Here is a 23,273-nt window from a genome sequence, read left to right on the forward strand (position 1 = left end):
TCCCCATGATAGCTCTTTAAATAATTACCCAGCTGTGTTAACCCATTCATCCCACTTTGGTCTACTCTTTTCCCTACTAAACAGCCCCAGTTCCTTTTCTAAGCACTTTTGATCATCAGATAAATAACATTTACTAGTATCACTCTTTCCACCAGAAGATATTGATTCTACTATAGCTAGAAACACATGAGCATTATCAAAATTTTGATTCAGTCCACATACTTTTTTCTGAGCTCCTATATTTGTAGGATTAAACTGTTTCTTAAGCTACCTAATCTCCAACTGTCCTGAAAAGCACCCAAGCATCACCAGAAGCCTCACTTAGTGCAGCCTAGCACTCACAGGCAGAAGTGTAAGATTATGGTTCTTCAAATATCTTGGCATCCTGCAAAGAGGTATCCTTGAACCCAGTTGCAGGTGGATATCCTAGAAGGCTGTGTTCCACAAAAAGTTCTCTTGGGTCTTAAGGAAGAAGAAAGAAGGGGTCTTAAATTCCCAGTGGATAGACATCATAATCTTCATAAAAGATTATGAACCCACTCTTCACCTGAAGCTGCCCTCCAAATACTAGTATCAAGCCCCTAAAGGGTTGAACCATTGTTACCTTCTGCAGGACATTGGTTGATATGGCACTCTTGCCTGACCTCCTTCCCTTCCTGATCTCACTTTCTATTTCCCCTAGTTTTCTCCACCCCATGGGTACACTTTCTAATAAATAATTTTCACACAAATCCTTGTCTCAAGGTCAACTTTGGGGAATCCGCTTCACTCATATACCAACATGAATGGGCGTCCTTCGTTGCAGTCCTTGGTAGAATCCCATCCTGAAGCTCTGCTTGCTGGTGTCACTCCTAGTACCATTTGTCTTAGTTAGTTTCCTTGAAAGCAGATCCTCAGATAAAAACCAGGGTGTGAATAGTTTACTTTATATGTCATCCCAGGAAGCAGCAGTGAAGGGGTGAAAAGCATGACATAGCCTTAGTGGAAACTTTGTCCTTGGTAGAAGCACCCAAATATCTCAAGAATCAAGCCCAGCAAAGATAAGAAAATGGGAAATGTAAATTTCCTGTTAGTCACTGGGAGTGACAGTAAGAACGGCCACTCCAACTCTCACCCCTTAATTCCCTTGCTCTGTGTACTGTACCTATAATGGCCATTGATTCAAAATTTACTGCTTATCTTGAAGGACAGCACTCCAACCATGAAGAGTGTCATTCCTAAATTGGCTCTGTCATTCCTGTGAACTATCAGGTTGGAAACTTCTGAGTGATTAAATATGCGATAAGACCAGTGAAGCTCAGAATCATGTGCTCTTGTCACACTCTTCCACTGTGCAATGCAATGCTTAATCTGGTGAAATTTTATGTGGATCCCATGAGAATATATCAGACACTCTTGAATAGTGCTGCTGGTCAAGTGCTATACGCCAGGAAGGAAAATCAATAGCCAAAATATGTATTGATCCCCGTAAGGATGAATTGCTGCCCCTTCCAGAATAGAAGAAGTTTCATGTAATCAACTTGCCATTGCCTGGTTAGTATCATTTTGAGGATTCATATCAGTCTCTACTACTAAAAAAATCAGTTATTCAGTAGCGCAATAGCTAGACCAGCCTTAATGAAACACCAAGCACCAGGCAATGGGTTATGAAGGACCTATGTGACCAGGGATGACCATCATGAGCTGGGTACCATCAGACCCAATAAGTTATTAGGGCCGCTCCTCACCAAGGCTCCCCTAGTGTGATATGTGTTGGCTCCAGACTCCAAAGGGCCCTACCAAGTGCTCTGTCTCTGTCTCAGTGATAGGACTGGAAGGTGCAATAACTTGTCTTTCCTTTGGAAGGAATATCTCAGTATGTCTCAGACCACTAGATACCTAAGAAATTCCTCAATACAGTAGCCCCCTTATTCTTGGTGGAGTTACTGTCTACCCTCTGGCATGCCTGCTTGTCATACTTGCCACTTTTTGATCCACTAGGTCCAAATAGGATAAAATATTCAATATAATAGACCAGTGTAAATTTTCTGTGAAATACTCCAACAATCAAGTCTGTTTTTGACTACATTGTGACAGGGAGCAGGAGAGTTGACAGGAGACTTCTTCTATAAGCAGAACTTCTATAAACAGAATCGACAGATATGTCTGAGTCAGGCCTCTGGCTGCCATTTGTGTCTTAACTTTGCATTTTACAATTGAATGTCACCAGCTGTGCTCTGGTCTTCTGAAATCTTAGCATCCATATTGACACTAGGAAGCCAAGTTGCATAGCACTCTCCCCTAACATAAAGCCTGGCCTACAAAGCCTGTGTACTGTACCTTTCAGGGCTACAGCACCATTGGTTTAAAGTATAATCCTTTATCTTGAAGGACAGACCCCAACCATGAGTTTCTCAGTGATGCCAGTGCCCCTGTCACCAGCATGTTCCTCATTGCTTTTGTAGAGTAATTGTCTTCTAAATTGTCCAGGGGAATATATTCAGTCAATAGGTTCTGTCTCATGCAGTCATCCCATTGTAGAATATCCATTTCTCTTATTCTTTTGACCATATCTTCAATACTCTGCTAAGACATTTCCAACATTTCCACTTTATTTACTGTCAGCCATTATTGCTTCAAGCTTCAAAGAGCCATTTATGCAATATACTAGGACAGTCTCCAGGTGTCCATGACTGGATATTATTAAATCCTGAGTCAGGCCTGGTACAGTGGCTCATGCCTGTACTTCCGCACTTTGGGAGGCTGAGGTGGGCAGATCACTAGGTCAGGAGTTCAAGTCAGCCTGGCCAACATGGAGAAACCCCAATTCTACTAAAGATACAAAAAATTAGCCAGGTATGGTGGTGCATGCCTGTAGTCCCAGCTACTGGGGAGGTTGAGGCAGGAGAATTGCTTGAACCTAGGAGGCGGAGGTTGTGGTGAACCGAGATCACGCCACTGCACTCCAGTTTGGGCGACAGAGCAAGACTCCATCTCAAAAAAAAAAAAAAAAAAGATAGTGGAAAGGCATCAGAAATTGAGGAGCAACACACAGGGGCTTCTGGGTTCTTGGCAGTGTGCTTTCTTAACCTGAGTGATAATGACCTAGGTGCTCATTTTGACTCACTAAGTGGTAGATTTATGTTTTGTGCATTTTTCTTCATCTTATATCTAATGATTAAAAATTAAATAATGTATGATATTGGCACAAGGACAAAAAAATGGACAAATGGAACAGAACAAAGAACTGAGAAACAATTCATACCCATAATAAGAATCTGATATACAATAAATCGTGCCTCACAGTTGATTGACAAAAGGACAAATTGTTTATGAGATGATGTTGGAAAAACTGTCTTATTAGAGGTAAAAAATCGAACTGGATCCCTACTTACCAGAGTGTATATACAAGGAAAGCTCTAGAAGGTTTAAAGACCTCAAGGCAAAAGATTATAAGTGTAATGGTAAATATTGTGAATTAATATCTTCCTAACATACAAGGCAGGGAAGAACTTCTAAAGAACAGCAAAAAGACAAATCATAAGGCCAAAGCTGAGTAAGTAAATTGCATCAAATTAAGAAAATTTATTAAAGGAGGGACATCATGATCAAAGTTAACAAACAGATGACAAATTAAGTCTTATTGGCTATCCCTAATGGTTTTTAAAAACGAACACAGTATACAACATATACAAGAAACTATTTAAATGAAGATTAAAAGGCAAAAAATGCAAAAGAAAAATGAACAAAGGAAATAAACAGGCAATTTGTAAAACGAGGAAATCAAACAGGCTGTCAAGTGTATAAAGACAGGCCCAAACTCATTAGCTATGAGAATAATTCAACTTTTTAAAATAACAAGATATTACTTTATTATGGCAAAATTATAAAGCTGAACAATGCCAATATTAGCAGGAATGTGGGGATAGACATGTCCTCCTATGTTACTGGTGGGCATGTAACTGGTGCAGCCACCCTAAAGAGCAATCTGACAGTTCTTATTTCTGTATCATTTTGTTTCATGACCATCAAGACCCACTTTTGGATCTATACTTGAAAAAAAAAAACTCACACTGTAGTTTACATAGTACATGTGTGAGGATGTTTATTCAGATGGTGGTGGTGAGGAACTAAAAGTGACCCAGCTGTCTATCTAAAGTAGATAGGAAAAATATGGAGTACCATTAGCAGTTAGAAGCAATGACTACAAGCACCCAGAGTGGCATGCATTATGCTGAGTAAAAAAAAAGGAAGAAAAAATAGGATCCATTGCATGTATCAGTTATAAAAATCAATACAACATACCAAACAGACAATACACATTTTACAAGAATACATACAAATAACAGCACATACATTAAACAGAAGGCTTTTCTTTTTTTTTTTTTTTTTTTTAGTTTCACTCTTGTTACCCAGGCTGGAGTGCAATGGCGCGATCTCGGCTCACTGCAACCTCCACCTCCTGGGCTCAGGCAATTTAATGGCTCTGTCTCGCTGGCATTCCAGGTGCCACTGGGGTCAGAAGGCTTTTCTTTAAGGGAGAAGAGCACATACTTTAAGCAGAAGGGTGTTCTTAACAGGAAAAGGAGGTAAATGAAAGTGGGGAATGAGGCTAAATGGCCTGTCAAACCAATGACGGGGGAGTGCCATAAACTGAAGACTGTGTTTAACCTAACCCTGTATGTCGAAAAAAAGAAAAAGTCCAAATGAAATCTTCCTCCATGGCTTTCCTCTCCATGGCAACTGCTGTAACTGTGTGTGTGTGAGTGTGAGTGTGTGTGTGTGTGTGTGTGTGTGTTGTACATTTCCTAGAAAAATGCTGAATGCATTTACCAGCACGTTTTTATGACCATGTAATTCTTGTTTATATCATATTATTCTGTACCTTGTTCTTTTTGTTTCATAATATACTTTGGATATCTTTCCCTTTCAGCACTTACAAATCTACCTCACTTTTAAACAGCTATATTATTTTTATATACTGCAATTTAATTTTCCTATCAATAGATACTTAAGCTTGCTTTTTAAGTTGTTTGCCATTAAACGAGTTTGCTTTTTAAATTGTTCACTGTTGTTCAAAAGACCAGCAGGATGGTTAAATAGTAGAAAAGAGAGCTTTATTGGCGATACTGGTTTGTAAGCTGGGAACAGAAACCAGCAAACCAGCATAGACTGAAGGTGGTCTCTCTTGAAGAGGGTAAGGAACAGCTTGGATTTTATTCCTCATGGGATCTGTGTTACACAATAAAACCATACATATTCAGCAGGTTTTGGGGGAAGCTATACATATTTATGAGGGGAGCTGAGCGAATGAGCAACGGGTAAACACACATGTTACATACTTCTCATATTTACTTTGAAACAGGGTTTTAGCATTAAAATGAGGTGGAATTTGGCTCTTTACATCAAAAGGTTAACTGTAGGACACAAAGATGGTTTGTGCACAGCCTCCCTAAGCTGACTGAAACTGGCTCGATGTTTACAGTAGCTTATCAGAAAAGAGTGTTTGTAAGGCCAGTCCTCTGTCCAATCAGAATTGTAGTAGTCTGGGTCATAAATCAGATTTAGGAGAGGTCCCATTGCTGCTACTGTTAGAAAGTTTAGAGCCCTGGGAATTTAGAAATTTGCCATGCCAGCTGAGCCCTGAACCCTCCACCTGTAGGTAACTGTTTCCTTAATCTTAGGGTCTATCTTAGTTGATAAAGGGGCATTTATTTTGGACTCTCAGATCACACTGTTAAACTGTAGGGACCAAGGGGAAATTTCCCCTTTACCCTCGGAAGGTTCACTGAAAATCAAACAACAAAAGGCAGACTAACAGGAGAAAGGGCATACAAAATTTATTAACATGCGCATGTATTCACAGGAGTCATACAAAATATAAAACTCAAAGAGCCATATGGTTGATGCTTTTATACCATCTTGAGGTTAGTGAAAGAAAAGAGCTTCTAGCATCGCAATATAGGTTATGGCAGGGAAAGAAAAGGAAAGGCATGGCTAGCAAAGGCAGTCTTATTAGGTAGATGAAACCTCACAGGTAGCAGCTCTCAGAAAGAATAGACGGTAGCCTGCTCTTGAGTTAATCTTTCCTAGATCTGGACTAACAAAGGGTGCCTCAAAGAAAGCCTAGCTTTTTATTTCACTAATATAGATTTTTCTCTGCAGATGAAATCTCCTCCAGAAAAGGCAGCTTTTCTGGACTATTCTTTGCTGCAGGCCCTCTGAATAGCCATCTCAAAATATATCAGAGCAGTATATTTGGGAGTAACATTTTTGTTTCCTTTAAAAGAATGCACCTGCAAATATTCTTTTATATACACTAATAGGAAATTTTATCAAGTATATTCACAATGTAAATCCCAAGAAGTGAAATTTCTGCCAAAACAGTCAAAATACACATACACTTAAATATTGGATAGATGTTATAAATTGCCTTCCCAAAGGTTGCAACAATATAAAATCTCATCAAAAGCATCTGAAAGTAGGCTATTTCTCCATATTTTTTCCAGCTCTAGATATTGTAAAGATATTTTTACCAATCTAAAAGTTGAAAGATTCTTACTGATATTTTGATCTCCATGTTTTAAATACATACAAGGCTAATTATATTTCCATAATTTTACAGACCATTTATATTTTCCCTGTGAACTGTTTGTTCTTATAATGTGCCTATTTTCTTCTGAGTTTCTTTTACTTTCTCATTCATTTGTATGAGAGTTATTTTGCAAATTAAGGCAATTAGCCATTTTATCATATGTTCTGCAATTACATTTTCAGTCTGTCTTGTCTTTTGTCAAAAAGAAGTTTTAAATTTTAACACAGTCAAATTTATCAATCTGTTCCTTTATGGATTCTGAAAACTAGATATTTTAACTTTATTTTGTGGCTTGGAAGTTTAAATGCTTTTCTGAGAGGGCTGATTAGACTGAGGTGAAGAGGGAGGGGGAGAGTAATTGAGACAATTGCAACTTAAAGGCAGAACGAAGATTTTAAATGAAGAGGTGGCAGAAGTGATGATGGCAACAGCCATAGCAGCCCAGCTGAGGCCAACTTCCAGGGCAGTGACATTCTGGGAGGGCCTGTTGGATCCTTCTACATCAAGGAAGCTCTTAGTGTTACCAGTGAGCCTTGAGGCAACTATCAGATGCTTTCTGGACATATCAGGGAAGGGAACTCCTCAGGGGAAGTAGACTTCATAATTATTTGGGTTTTGGAGAATACTAGAGAAATAATAGCTTTCTTTATTAAGTTGACAAAACTAGTTACACTTGTAATATTAACCTCACATTCTGATTTTCTTCACCATGGTTGTGAGAGAGATTCAGATATTTTTAATTGTATTTATTTAAGTCCTCTTTTTTTTCTGTTTTCTATTCCATTTATTTCTGCTTTAATATTTATTATTTCCCTCCTTCTGCTAACTTTTGGCTTAGTTTGTTCTTTTTTGGTTGTTGTTCTTTGAGATGTAAAGTTGGGTTGCTTACCTGAGAGATTTTTTTCTTAATGTAAGCATTTATGGCTATAAATTTCCCTTTTAGAACTGCTTTTGCTATATCCCAAAAGTTTTAGCATGTTTTGTTTCCATTTTCACTTCTCTCAAAATTTTTTTGATTTCCCATTTTATTTCTTCTTTGACCCATTGATCAGGAGTTGTACTGTTTAATTTCCACATATTTGTAAATTTCTCAATTTTCCTTCTGTTGGATAACCTAAAAGAAATGGATAGATTCCTAGAATTATACAATCTACCAAGAATGATCATGAAGAATTTAAAAATCTGAACAGATCAATAACAAACAAGGATATTGAATTAATAATTTTTGTTTTGTTTTGTTTGAGATGGAGTCTTTTTCCGTCACTTAGGCTGGAGTGCAGTGGCGCAATCTGGGCTCGCTGCAACCTCTGCCTCCCTTGTTCAAGTAATTCTCCTGCCTCAGCCTCCTGCATAGCTGGGATTGCAGGCATGCACCACTATGCCCAGCTAATTTTTGTATTTTTAGTAGAGACAGGGTTTCACCATGTTGGCCAGGCTGGTCTTGAACTCCTGACTTCAGGTGATTCGCCCACCTTAACCTCCCAAAGTACTAGGATTACACTGTGCTCAACATCTCTAATCAACAAGGAAATGCAATAAAAACCACAATGAGATGTCACCTCTCACATCAAGATGACTGTTATCAAAATAGACAAAAGATATGGTTTAGTAAGGATGGAGAGAAACAGGTACACTATTAGTGGAAATGTAAATTGATATGGCCATTATGGAAAACAGTATGGGGTTTCCTCAAAAATTAAAGATAGAATAACCATATAATCTCAGCAAACTGACACAAGAACAGAAAACAAAACACCGCATGTTATCACTGATAGGCGGATGTTGAAAAATTAGAACACATGGACACAAGGAGGGGAACATCACACACTGTGGATGGCTGAGGGCGGTTAGGGGAGGGACAGTGGGGGGTGGGAAGGGTGGGGAGGGGAGAAATACCAGTTGTGGGTGATGGGGGGATGGAGGCAGCAAACCACCTTGCCACGTGTGTACCTATACAATAATCCTGCATGATCTGCACATGTACCCCAGAACCTAAAGTACAATTTTAAAAAAAGCTACCTTGTGAATTCCATGCCAGCTGAAAAAAGAAAATAGAAAAGGTATCATAAAAGCAACAGCTACTTAGCTATTTATTAGGTGTCAGATGTGCTGCTATCCAATTTATATATATTATCTCATTTAATTCTCAAAATAACCCCATGAGGTATTATTATAATCATTCTTATTTTACATATGAATAAATTACTCATCCTAGATTCTACCCTGTGTTACTATAATTCCATATTACTTATACTGAGTCCAGAGCCCTAATTCTTGCCACTGAGCTATATTTCCTATATAAACTCAATTACTGTGTTTTTGATAATGGCATGAACTTTAATAGAAAGACCTTGATAGAGGGCATGGGGCAGGGAAATGAATAAGCAGTTTCCCTAAATCTTACAGTGGCTTGATATGTAAATGTTTAACCAGATATAATTTGTACTTGTAAATTAGCTGAAATTTGACATTTTTAAAAGAATGCCTTCCATTTCATTAGTCTAATAATTTAGAAAACACACATGCTTGAGTAAGTTAGATGAACAGTACATGTTACGATAAAATTGAAAGATGATGTTAAAAAAAAACAACCATATAATCTAGCAATCTCACTTGTGAGCATATATGCAATGGAGATGAAATCAGTAGTTTGATGAAATACCTATACTCCCATGTTTTCAGCATTATTCACAATAGCCAAGACTTGGAAACTACTAAGTGTCCATTGATGGATAAATGCATAAAGAAATTATGGCATGTTTATATATATATATGTGAGTGTGTGTGTGTGTGTGTGTGTGTGTGTGTGTGACAAATATTCAGCCATTAAAAAGGAAATCCTGCCATTTGTGACAACATGAATGAACCTGAAAGACAGCATGTTTAATGAAATAAATGACACAGAAAGATATATACTGTATGATCTCACTTATATGTGGATTCTAAAAAAGTTGAACTTATAGAAACAGAGAATAGAATAGTGTTTGCCAGTTCTGGGGGTTAGGGAGACACATGGAGATGTTGATCAAAGAGTACAAAACTTCAGTCATAAGACAACACGTTCTGGAGAGTTAAAATATAGCGTAGATGGTGACAGATGTGTTAATTTGATTTTGATAAAATTATTACACAATGCATTTATATATAAAATCATCACATTGTACACTTTAAATATGAGATACACAATCTAAATTATCAATTAAATATTTGAAAATAAGGGAAGAAAAAAATTTAAAAAAAAATCAGTTGTTGAACTTTGCAGTTTGGGTGATGCTGAGGTTTTCTGGTGAAGGGCAGTGACAAAGCAGCCATGTTAACGATTTCTTTAGAAAGCTTTCTGTTCTGCATGGCAGTAAGATGCAGAACTATGGCCATTTGGTCGAGTCCATCCTTAGTTTTTAATGTAAGCTAAAAGAGGGCATTGATAATTGGCGAGCACTGCATTGCAGAAAAGGAGGGAGGGTAAGCTGCTGATGTCAGTATCTCCCCTTGGATTTTCCTCCCTGATAAACAACTGACTCCCTGATAGTAGTGAACATGCTGGACACGGGCAATAGAAAATCAGGAGCAAACTTTCATGGCCAGCAGCTGCCCGGCAAGAGCTTTATTCTTCTAAATGTTACAAAACTTGAATTATGCAAACTAGAAGTGAATGAACTGTGAACTTCTTTCAATTTCTTGCAATCCTCTCACTGATAAGATTTGTGGGAAAGAACTGCAGTCATCTAAGTCACTTCAGTGCGCTAGTACAAAAAGTTGTGGTATGAACTAAATTTTGTGTGCCCCCAAAATTCATATGTGAAAGCTCTAATCCTCAATGTGATGGTATTTAGAGGTGAGACTTTGGGGAGATAATTAAGTCATGAAGGTGGAGCTCTCATGAATGGGATTAGTACCCTTACAAAAAAAGACAATGTGGCTGGGTGCAGTGGCTCATGCCCGTAATCCAGCACTTTGGGAGGCTGAGGCAGGAGGATCACTTGAGCTCAGGAGTTCAAGCTTAGCCTGGGCAACATAGGGAGACTCTGTCTCTATTTAATTATTTTTTCTTTTTTCTTTTTTTTTTTTTTTTTTTTTTTTTTTTTTTGTTTTTTTTGAGATGGAGTCTCACTCTGCCACCCAGGCTGGAGTGCAGTGGCACGATCGCCTCTCACTGCAACCTCTGCCTGCTGGGTTCAATTAATTCTCCTGCCTCAGCCTCCCTAGTAGCTGGGATTAAAGGCATGCACCACCACACTTGGCTCATTTTTGTATTTTTAGTAGAGACAGGGTTTCACCATGTTGATCAGCCTGGTCTCAAACTCCTGACCTCATGATCCACTCACCTTGGTCTCGCAAAGTGCTGGGATTACAGGCGTGAGCCACTGCACCTGGCTGTCTATTTAATTTTTCTGAAAGGAAGGAAGGGAAGGAAGGGAAGGAGGGAAGGAAAGGAGGGAGACAGGGAGAGAGACAGGGAGACAGGAGAGATTATTGCTCTTCCTCACCATGATACATGAATACAAGCAAAGTGTCCTTCTGCAAACCAGGAAGAGGACCCTCACAAACTACAGTTTATTATGGAAGCTGAAGGCAAAGGACAGACATTTGAGGGGCAAGATTACATCTTTTAATATACCAGCCACCCTCTGGTCTCTGACCAAGTCTCTCTTAGAGCAAAATAAATATAAGCTTAATATTTGGAGGAGCCAGTGGGGGATAGGAATATATTTCAAGAAACAGTTAATCCATCCTATAAAGCCATTACATACAATTTATATATTAATACTGATTTGGTTACATTCCCCCCCTTGATCTATCATTATTTGTATCTTGTGATCAATTTGTGAAGAACTATTTAGCATAAAAATTAGCTTATGAGGCCGGGCACGGTGGCGCATGCCTGTAATCCCAGCACTTCGCTAGGCTGAGCTGGGCAGATCATGAGGTCGACTGAGATCATCCTGCCAGCATAGTGAAACCCTGTCTCTACTAAAAATACAAAAATTAGCTGGATGTGGTGGCACATTTCTGTAATCCCAGCTACTCAGGAGGCTGAGGCAGGAGAATTGCTTGAACCCAGGAGGCAGAGTTTGCAGTGAGCCGAGATCGCGNGAACTCCTGACCTCAGGTGATCCGCCAGCCTTGGCCTCCAAAGTGCTTGGATTACAGGCATGAGCCACCACGCCCGGCCAGCACATCTTTTTAAACCTTCTATTTGTGTATAAGAAAACAGAGAATGAGGCCGAGCATGGTGGTTCACGCTTGTAATCCTAGCACTTTGGGAGGCCAAGGCGGGCGGATCACCTGAGGTCAGGAGTTCGAGACCAGCCAGGCCAACATGGTTAAACCCCGTCTATACTAAAAAATACAAAAATTAGCCGGGGTGGCAGAACATTTCTGTAATCCCAGCTACTCAGAAGGCTGAGGCAGGAGAATCGCTTGAATCCGGGAGGTGGAGGTTGCAGTGAGCCGAGATTGCACCACTGCACTCCAGCCTGGGCATCAGAGCAAGACTCCGTTTCAAAAAAAAAAAAAAAAAAAAAAGTAGCTTGCGATTAGCTAATTCCAATTCTTCTGCAAGCCAGTCATTTTCCATCAACATTACATCCTAAGGAGCCTTTAACCCCATTTCCCAATACATTGGCCATCAGTATCCGTGTTCCAACCTTACCAGCAATGCCAGTGTCATGCCCTTTTGCAGAATGGTAGTAGATGAGACCTGAAAAGTAAAAGTCAACAGATTTTGGCACATTTCAGAGTCTCACTCAGTCATTAACAGCTGGTCCAGTTTATCGTCATTGCATATTCCCAAAACAGCTCCCAGAGCAATGCCACTCAGGTTTGCAGGCTTCCATTCTAGTCTGTCAGATTCCAAAAGCAGGAGTGGTCTTGGCAACACATGGCCTCACCCTTTCAGGCATCTGGTATGATTGAGCTAAGAGAGACAACATCTTCCCTTGCTTTGAGTCTCTCGAGGTAAAATGCAATGTTGGTTTTTCCTCATTACATAGCTCATTTATACATTCAGTTATCCTCAGCTGCTATTCCTCCTCTCTCCCTTTACCTTTTGGCCAATCCTTGCCACCTTTGAGAGACATGAGGCTCAGCCACTGTCCTGATCCAGATGTCCAGCAACAAGATTAGTCCAGCAGGTGTCACCCCCTCGGTTCACTCTTGCTGACATAGGGTAGGGTTACAGAAGCACAGAACTAGTGGGCATCATTACCACTAGGCAATACTGTTGCAGTCACTGTCAACCCCAATTTTGCAGGATGGGGTGAATGCACAATTCACTTCATCAGGATCTTAGGAATTCTGATCTAAAAGTTTCCAAGTACAGTTACAGTTTCCTGCTTAGGGATCATCCCTGACTCCTGAATCTGCAGTCGCTACAGCTCTGATGCTGGGATCACTACATGTAGGAAAAAAGAAAATTGAAATGATGTAGCAAGAAAAGAAAAAATATTGAGGTGATCTGGAAAAGAATTATAATCAACTTGTCAGCTATGGGCGGACCCTCTCCACAGGACATCTGTCCCATAGCCATCTGCAGTCTTTGTCTGTTTTATTGGCACACACAACAGATCTTGTTGGCAATTTCTGCAAGAGGAAAATGGCTGGATTCAGCCCATCTCTGCATTGCTGGAATACTTCCACATCCTTTCATTTCGGGGACCCAAGTAGCCACATCAAGCAGCAAACCAGGATATATTCTTGCCAATTCTAATTGCCTTCTGACCTTAGAAAGGAGCTTTTCTTGTAGGCAAAATGTACCCCTTAAATATGCAGGGGTACATTTTAATATATTGGCCACCCCCTGGTCTCTGACCAAGTCTCTCTTAGAGCAGACTTGTCTAATTTCTTAAGGTCATGTCCTATGTGAGCATCCATTTAATAGCCCAGTGTCTCATTGCCCATCTACATGATCATATAGCCAGGCCACTGACCACTGCTCTTGAGTCAGTAAGAACCCAAACCTAAAAGCTTTTTTATTGTTGTTCAGTTATCCCATCACTGCCAGGAAAACAGCATGTAATTCAGTCTGTTGAGCTAATTTGTTACCTTGTTCAAACAGAGCCTTTCAGTCTGCCAATCTTAGTGTGGTGGCCTTCCAAACAGGATACTATTCATCCATCTTGGAACTGTCTTCTACAAACCAAGCAGCTCTTTAGATCTGTATTTGTTGGTTAATACAGATCTGTTAACAGGGCACTGTCCAGGTGGTGATAGGATCCAGCAGCCTCTCAGGTGGTTCTGAGGCAGGTTAAGTAAGGTTAGAAGGCCATACTGACTTGTCCTCCTGTGTGAAGCCCTGTGGCCTTTTTTCACAGCAGACTCTGCATCCCTTGCAGCCTCGTGCATCAGCACCTAACATATTGTGCAAGATAAGCAGTCCTCCAGGATACCAGCAGCTGCCAGATAGTTACAAGTCCCTGATACCCAGTACAGCCTGGTAAAGAGAACAAAAGCCCCTTATTCCTGATGTAGCTTCCCCAATCTCCAGCCAATCAAATTTCTGCCTTAGGGGAAATAGGCACTTCTCCAAGGTCTTATGTGTGCAGCTAAGCTCAGGTTTAGTGTATAGTGGGCTTTTTTTTCATTTTGATAGTAAAAAACACACCCCTAGGTGGAGATTTTGTATGCAAATAATACATGTGATCCATGTTAGAGCATGTAGATATTGAGCACACATGCCAACTGCAGGTCTGCCTTTGAATACTTGACCTCACCAGTATTTTATGAATACTCATTAGGTACTTTCACTATGCAATAAACTTCTTTGCCTACTTACTTTGGACTCACTCTGAAATTCTTTTGTGCAGCAAAGTCAAGAAACTGAACCGGCCCACTGACCAGAATTCCAAAGTCTGTGGTAGAGGGAAAGAGCCTACCTGCTTGTAGATACAATGAGTCCCTCTGCATTCCCCTAGTAACATGTTCCTATAGAGCCCATTTCCATTTTATCATGGAACACTTCCAGGCACTGCCTTCTTTATTAGAGTGTTTCTCTGACATCACCCAAGATATTATGGATATTTCAGGTTTCAGGAGTATTTTACATCCTTCAGTCATAGGGGCAGTCTCCATTAATTCTCAATAGCAAGCTAGTAGTTGTTTCTCTACTGGTATATATTTTACCATGCCATCCATGAATGTTCTGGTACAAAATTCCATTGGCTCCCTCTGGGTGGCACTCGTAAGCTTTTGCAGTAAACTCCAGTCTGAGTAAGTATATGTTACAGGTACTTCCAAAATCATGTATGAGTGTGGAACATAAGGGCCCAAAAGCATCTGGAGAGAAAATACTTTTCACACTTCTGGCATGGCCTGATTTTGTTTGGGGCCCCATTCAAGTATGGCCTTCTTTAGGGGTAGTTTTATGGATAAAAGCTGGCAATATACCCAGTGTGGAATACACATCCTTCAAAGCTCAAAACTACCACACAAATGTTGGACTAGATTATAACTAACATTCTGAGTTAGATCTAGGGATAGATATTGACAGCAGTTTTTCGTCACCTGTGTAATGTCATGGGTAGCTCCTACCCAGGTTATTCCTAAGAATTTTACCAATTGAGCAGGCTCTTCAGCTTTTGCAGGATTTATCCACAAGCCTGTGCTGGTCAACTGTGTCATCCCCCATTTAGGTCAGTCCACCCTTGGTCTTCAGTTTCAGACATTATCATAATATCATCGATATAGTGTACTATTACACTCAGAACCTGCATCAATCCAAACCTCCTCTCACCAATTTATGACAGTAGTTGGTGAATTCAAATAACCCTATAGCAATTCAGTAAATGTAAATTGGAATCATTCCCACAAAAACGCAAACTCCATTTATTCTTTTTAAGATTGAGATGATCCACACTTACACCCAGTTAAAAAAAAAAAAAAAAAGATTGAGACAAAAAAAGCATTTGTAAGATCAATCAAAAAGCCATTCCTACCAGGCAGGACATTCCTAGGGCTTAGAGAACACCTCCCAGAAGCTGACAGCAAAGAGGGAAGAAAAGTGATCAGACATCTTTTTGGACAAAGTAAAATTATTTAGTATACAGCGAGTCTCAAGCCTTACTGAAAACCACCAGTAAAACTGCAGTACAAAATTTAATAGTATTTTCCTTCCTTTCCACACAAGCATATTGCAGGGTAAGGATCCTGTCTCTGAAGCTGTATATTCTGTTCATCCTGAGAATTTGACTTTGAGAGAAGAGGAAGAACTTTGTAAAGTAAACCACGTGAGATTCACTGATCTGCCCTAGAAAAGTTTTGGATTTCTCTAAGAGTATCCTACCACTCATAAGAAAGCAATGAACAATCTGCTGAAGTTTTCAACATCTTGCACGTGTGAGCAAGCTTGTTTTGTTTAACAACAATAAAGAACTGGGACAGATATTGTCTCGTTTCAGGTGAAAATTATTTACATGTGTGCTTGTCACGAGTTTGCCCCAGAATTCAGTATGTATTTGTGCAGTAAAAAAGTAAGGATATGTTTTAGATAAAAGATATGAATTTCATTCCATATTTTTAACCTCAAAAATAATGCTTTGTATTCACATATAAGCCTATAAAGGAAATCAAGAAACTAATATATGTGCATAATAATTTTGCTTCTGCTAGTCCTTTATTTGACCTTTATCATGCCACTCAGTGAAAAAAAAATTCAAAGCTTTAATAAAATAATATCTTAAAATATATTCCTATTCATATTGCTTTGGCTTGTGATTAATTGCTTTACTATTCAATACTGGCAAAAAATTTTATATAGTAAATAATATTAATTAAAATAAATTTATAATCCTTATTTAAATAAACCTACCAAGCTGACCTTTCAAAAATTCAATTCCTTTTTGGTTTAAGCCAGTTATTTAAGGGAAATACATTATGTTTGCCTTGAGGGTTTTTGAAATTTATGAAAAAAGAAAGATTAATTTTAAAAACTTATCCAGTCTTTAGCTACCTGATTCTATTCAAGACAGACCGGCTAAAAAAACTGTTAGCCTTAAACAGGAGAAATAATTACTCTTGCATATGTCATATACTATGTCCCGTACCTCATTAGTGTATCTTATACTATGAATGTGTGATAAAACTTTGAAGTCTACTTGGATAAGATTTTTTGAAAATCAGATAGGAATTTATTAGAAGAAAAAACTGAAGTCTCATCACCTACATTACTGACTTGCAGTATAGGGGATATCCTTTGTGGGGCGGAGGGTAGAGGGCCCACACAAAAAGAGTAGAGTAGTAAATAGATCCACTGAAAAATATCAGTGCCTATAAAAAACTACACTGACAAATAGTAATGGGTTATTGCATCCATAGCTTACTGTCATAACAATGATCTGCAGCTTTAGATGTACTTGTGTTTACACAGAGATTCCTGGAGACCTCAAAATTAACTCAAGTATTTCTTCAAAGTAGAAAGATTGAGAATGGACTGGAATCTACTGCCACTGTGTCAGTGTGACTTGGGTCTCTGTGCCTTCTCGTTTGCTCATGTTCTGATCCCCAAGGTCTGTGAAGAACAAAGGTCTACTGACCACTTACCCCAGGACACCCAAAAGGCAGGATCCATTATGACATCATTTTGCATGAGTAGAGAACTAGTGCCCAGTTGGGTGCCAGCTTCACTACAGGATTGAAACATGGCTCCTGGTCTCCCTGTATTCTTATGAGCGCTTTCTGTCAAAACGTGCAGAATTGCTCTTAAATGAGGTAAATTTACTATGTGCTGATTCAAAGATATCTCTGAGACATATTAACATGAAAGAAGACAAGTTACAAATGATGTGTAACATGTAAATACCTTTATGTAAACATACCAAATTATATAATTATATAAGTTCCTGACTGATTGTATGTTCAGAGACACAGATAGGAAACTAAAGGTTGTGATATTATGACATAAGAAATGTATATTTTGATCTTCTTTCCCAGCTATTGGCCATAGCTCCTAAAACCTTTGTAATTTTCTAAGCCATAAAAGTGCTAGGAGTATTTTTTGTTTGGTTTTTGACCCCAGTTCCAAACACAGAGCTCCTAAATCCCTTGGAACTTCCTGTGTGATAGGAGCATCTTTTCTTCCAATGAGGTGACTCTTGCTGGGCTCCTTAATGAGGGCTGGTCACCAGGAAGACCAAGCCATGGTTAGAAGCTTGGAACTTTCAGCTCTACTTCCATCCTCAGGGAGGGGAGAAGAGATAGAGGTTGAGTTAATCATTGATAATGCCTACATGAAGCCTCCATTAAAAAAAAAAAATCCCTAAAAGACAGAGCTCAGAGACATTCTGGGTTGGTGAACACATCCATGTGCCATGTTGGCAGTGCACCCCAACTCTATGGGTACTGAGCCCCTACATTCAGGACCCTTGCTGACCTTGCTCTATATGCATTTTCATGTGGCTGTTCATCTGTGTGCTGTATCATAGCCTTAATAATAAACAAGCAAGAGTGTTTCCCTGAATCCTGAGAGCCAACACAACAAATCGTCAAACTTGAAGAGGAGGTCCTGGGAACCCTCCATTTGTTGCCAAGGCTGACAGAAGTCTGGGTAACCTGGGGATTCAGTACTTGCAATTGGCTTCTGAAACAGGCAATCTGTGGGACTGAGCCCTTAACCTGTACTCAAACTAACTGCAGGTAGTTGGTGTAACAACTGAATTATAGGATGCCCAGCTGGTGTCCAAAGAACAGGAGAATTGGTTGGTGTTGTGGGGTGGTGGGGGAAGCCACTCATTTGGTCACAGAAGTGTTGAAAGTATTGATTGTCATAAAGAAAATTTTTTGTTTTCCTCTTTAGGGTAAATTGTGGGGGTGGAGGAGTCAGGGAAAGAACAGAAGGGGAAAAATGCCTCATTAAGAGCCATGGAAAGGAAAGGAATTTTAAGAAAAACAAAACTACTAAATATAGCAAATAGGATGAGCACTGCTATACACAAAATGACAAACTTAACAAAGTTACATGCCCAGCATCTGTATAGCACTTACAGTTGTCAAAACATTTTCACATATCTATTCATGTAGATATACATATATATGTATGTATTCATGTAGATGTGTATATATATAATTTTATGTGATATTCCTAGAACTTCTCTGCCTAAAGATGGAGCACACTCCTTCCCTCCTGGTGCAGGAATACTGAGTTATGCCTTCAAGACCTGAGTCATATTACATTTGTTCTGAATTTTAAAAATCAAAAAGTCAAACACTGACAAGATGAGGTTCTAATGCCAACTACTTTGTCAAGGATACAAACCACTTTTCTACTCAAAGAATGTATAGACTTACAACTGTGAAAGCCAGAAAAAGGTAGGCATACTTTGGAAAGAAAGAAACTGCCTGGTATAGAAGCAGTTTCCACACATTTAAGCCTGACTCCAAAACTGTCAATGGAAGCCTGTGTCTTGTTTACATGTATCTTAGACATGTAATATTTTAAAAATAACAGGTACCACCTATATCAAGGTCTTTGGAATAGAGATTAGGAAAATGGTAGCCAAGAAAACCTATTCATAGCAGCCCAGGCTGAGATTGGGGAGGCGCATTTAAAGGCAGGACCAGGCAAGAGGCTCTGTAGTTAACTTGGCTCCCCACCCTCAGCCTACATTTAGACACCCCACTAACTTCAATGTTCATGCTGGGTTAGAATACAAAATTGCTTGAATTTTAGTTCACAACACGTATCCAATTCATAAATGAATTCATAAAACATTACGGCTTAGAAATTAAGAGCATGGGAGGCTGGCCATCATGGTGAAACCCTGTCTCTACCAAAAAGTATAAAAATTAGCTGGGTGTGGTGGTGCATGCCTGTAATCCCAGCTACTCAGGAGGCTGAAGTGGGAGAATCACTTGAACCTGGGAGGTGGAAGTTGCAGCAAGCCAAGATGGCACTCCAGCCTGGGCAACAGCGTAAGACCCTGTCTCAAAAAAAAAAGTTAGAGCATGGGTTTAAAGAAAAATCTCAGTGTTAATGATTATATTGTTTGGGCAGGTTATTTAACTTATTTGTGACTCAGTTTCCTTATGTGTCAAGCAGGATAGTACCATCCACTTCAATGCACTTGCATTGTAGATGAAAACACCAAATGAACCTTAGTTTGGTACACAGAACACACTCCAAAAAATAGACTGATAATAGCAATAACTGCTCTAGAACTCTCCTTAGGAGAAAAGAGCCTGATTTCCACAAAGAACAAACATCAGCTGTGCTGTACACCCCCTTTATCCAGCTGAATCTCAGCTTTGTCTCCTGGGATCTCAGCACACAAGCCTCATGATCCCATAAGAGGCTCAAGGTATCTGCAGAGGACAAACATGAACACTGAGATGTGACTTTTTTAAACTTTTATTCTAGGTTCAGGAGTACATGTGCAGGTTTGTTACATAGGTACATTTCATGTCACAGGAGTGGTTTTTCCACCCTCAACCTCCTCCCACCCTCCACCCTCAAGTAGGCTCCAATGTCTGTTGTTCCCTTCTTTGGGTCCATATGTGCTCAATGTTTAGCTCCCACTTATAAAGGAGAACATTAAGTGTTTGGTTTTTGACTCCTACATTCGTTTTCTTGGGATAATGGTCTCCAGCTCCACGCACGTTACTGCAAAGGACACGATCTTGTTCTTTTTACTGCAACATAGTATTACTGGTGTATATGTACAACATTTTCTTTATCCAGCCCAGCACTGATAGGCATTTAGGTTAATTCCATGTCCTTGCTATTGTAAATAGTGCTGTGATGAACATATGTGTGCATGTGTCTTTACAGTAGAATGATTTGTATTCCTTTGGGATACAAATACTTAGTAATAGGATTACTGAGTTGAATGATAATTCTACTTTTTAAGTTATTTCAGAAATCACCAAACCACTTTCCACAATGGCTGTACTAATTTATATTCCAAGCAGCAGTGTACACAGGTTTCCTTTTCTCTGAAAAGAGAAAAGGAAAAAGAGGTGTATTTTTTTAAGAGACTAAGAAACTTCAAATAACGAATGACTGTCTATCATGTGCAATGACTCTGGAGAAGTATAAAATACAAACTCTGCCCTTAAGATATTGTCAGTCTGGGGACAGTGGGAAGAGGGGCAGGGAAAACACTAAAAGTTGGGTTGGAGAGACAGCCATGTAAAACCAAGTAGACGTGTTTATAAGGCTTCCCTGCAGAAGGGATGCCTTTGCTTAGTCTGAGGGAAGAGTAGGAACAATCCAGGGAATAAGAAGATGCAAGCACGAAATGCAAGAACGTTGTTATGTCTGCAATAGAAGGAGCTTGTGAAGGCAACAGGAGAGGCGTCAGGGACAAATCAACAAAATCCCAGTGTGGGAAGGCAAGAAATGTACATTTTATCATCAAAGCCAAGGGAGAGCCATGGTTGAATCTCCACAATGACACAAACTTGATCAGCTTTTCACCCTGGGAAGATTCCTCCACCTTCGTTTGGAAATAAGAGCAGAACAAAAGCTTCAGCTATACTCCAGGCAAGACAGATGACCACTCCAACAAAAGGCAGTGGTTGGGGAATCAGGAGAAGATCAACTAAAAGACAGCAGATATCATATTAGCAGGGCTTGGTGACAACTGGGTATGGAAGAATTGAGAAGGGTCTTGGCTGACTGTGGTTTCTGCCTTAGACAACTGAATGGATAGTGGGCCCATATGTTAACATAGAAAACAAACACAAGGAAAGGACCAGAGTTCCTGGGAGCTGATGTGTACAGCCCATAGAGATTCAGAGAGGTCCCTGTGCACTGTGGCGGTAAGCAAAGCTGTGAAAGAGGTCCTGCGTGATGGACAAAATGTGATTTTGTGTCTTTCAGTATGAGCCTTTATCCTGGTTTAGGGGTTTGATGACTCACAAAGTGAAGTCTGGAAAGAGGACAGGGAGACGTACTGGGTATATCCTAGGGGAGGAGAAAGCGAAGGATAGCCTGACTTAGAGAGGAGTGAGAACAGCAGCTGCCCCGACACCCCAGGACCTGCCCAATCTTGAGCTCCTCCTGTTGCTGCGATTCCCTCTACGCTCTAGACAAAGTAACTTGGATTCACCACAAAGATAAGAAGACTGTATGTTGAATATTTTATATAAATAGATCTATAGAGATACAGAGATATGAATAGATATTCTTCCAAAAATACCATAGGCCTAAGACAGGCCTATATGAGACAGACAGTATATATGCAAAGACTTTCCAAGAGGTAAGTAGGCGTATATATATTTTAAAAATCAATTTCTTCATTAGCATGAAAGATTCAGAAAAGCAAATTTATAAAATTTATAGAGACAAAATAGATAAAGGTTGCCTGGGTCTGGGGCTGGGAACAGAGATCAACTGTAAAGGGCATGAGGGGTCTTACTGGAGCAATGAAAATGCTCTACAACTCATTGAATGTGATGGTTGCACCACTTGGTAAAGCTATAAAAATCATTGAATTGTAGACTTAAATTTTATTATATACTTCAATAAAGTTGTTTCTTAAAATTAGAAATTAATTTTCAGATCTTCAACTTCCATGTGTGGTCTTTCCTAATGGCCTGCCTGAGAAATGATCTGCCTGAGAAAGCACCTGTGTTCAAAGTAATGTAAAATTCACTTTACTACCTCCCCTTTTAGGTGGCTAAGCTCAGAAAGGAAGAGAGTCTTATTCTGCTCCTATCCTTATTTTACTATGGTGTGTGAACTCGAGTGAAGAAACCTCCAAGTTGCCAGCAGAAAGACCATTCCAAATAATGGTTACCGGGATGCCTCGTTTAATGATTAATGCCTTAGGACTTCTTATCTTTCCCTATCTTATACTTGATTTGGTTAAGATTGTAGCTTCGTATTAGAAATTAAGTGTTTTAATCTGCATTGAGATGTTCTGAATTTAGATATAGGGTGAAATGAGGCAGTGGATGTGTTGATTATCCTTTAAGGACCTCATCTTTCCACACCTCAGTTCCTATCAAGGAACACAGATGGGGAAAGTTCTACAAGAGATGAGCAATGATAGCATGGATATACAACACTCAGTGCTGCAACCAGCATTTCCAGGTATTTAAATGTGTGCAATCCTTTTCAGCTCTTCTCAACATTCACCCATAGGTCATGTTATTAGCCTGGGAAGAAACCACCTTTGGACAGATGGAGCTCAACTGCTTAGTGACTACCAAAGTTTTCAAGGTATGTTGGATAAAGGCCAAGAATAAAAATTTTACCTGACATCTTCAGAGTCAATATAGATGAATCAGCAAGGTAGTGAAAGTAATTTTACCCAGTCACATCATGAAATCCATAATCCAACTCCATGATCCCTAATCTTGGGGGGCCCCTTGATGCTGCCCAGCTTCACACTTTATCTGCATTCACACTCCCACTCCCTTGACAACTGTGTGATGCATCCACGGATGCTCAAGTCCCCTGTATAAAATGGTACGCTATTTGCATATAGCCTATGTGCATCCTCCCATGTCTCCTCCTAGCTCCTCACTCTCTTAATGACCTCCCCTCCTATTTCCCTGAGAAAAGTAGGCAATTAGAAGAGACCTTCCAAGCTCCCACCACATCTCTCTCCACCCAAATACATCTCTCATTCACTCTCTCTTCTCTCCACTGACTCTAGGTAGATTTTAGGTGCTCCTGGCTAAAAGCCTATGTTCTGGTTCTATCTCCTCCTGCCTATACCAGGATGCTCCCCACTGGTCTACCCTCGCACCCCTGCATTGA

The sequence above is a fragment of the Cebus imitator genome, unplaced genomic scaffold (assembly GCF_001604975.1).
Source record: "Cebus imitator isolate Cc_AM_T3 unplaced genomic scaffold, Cebus_imitator-1.0 Scaffold170, whole genome shotgun sequence".
Lineage (NCBI taxonomy): Eukaryota > Metazoa > Chordata > Mammalia > Primates > Cebidae > Cebus > Cebus imitator.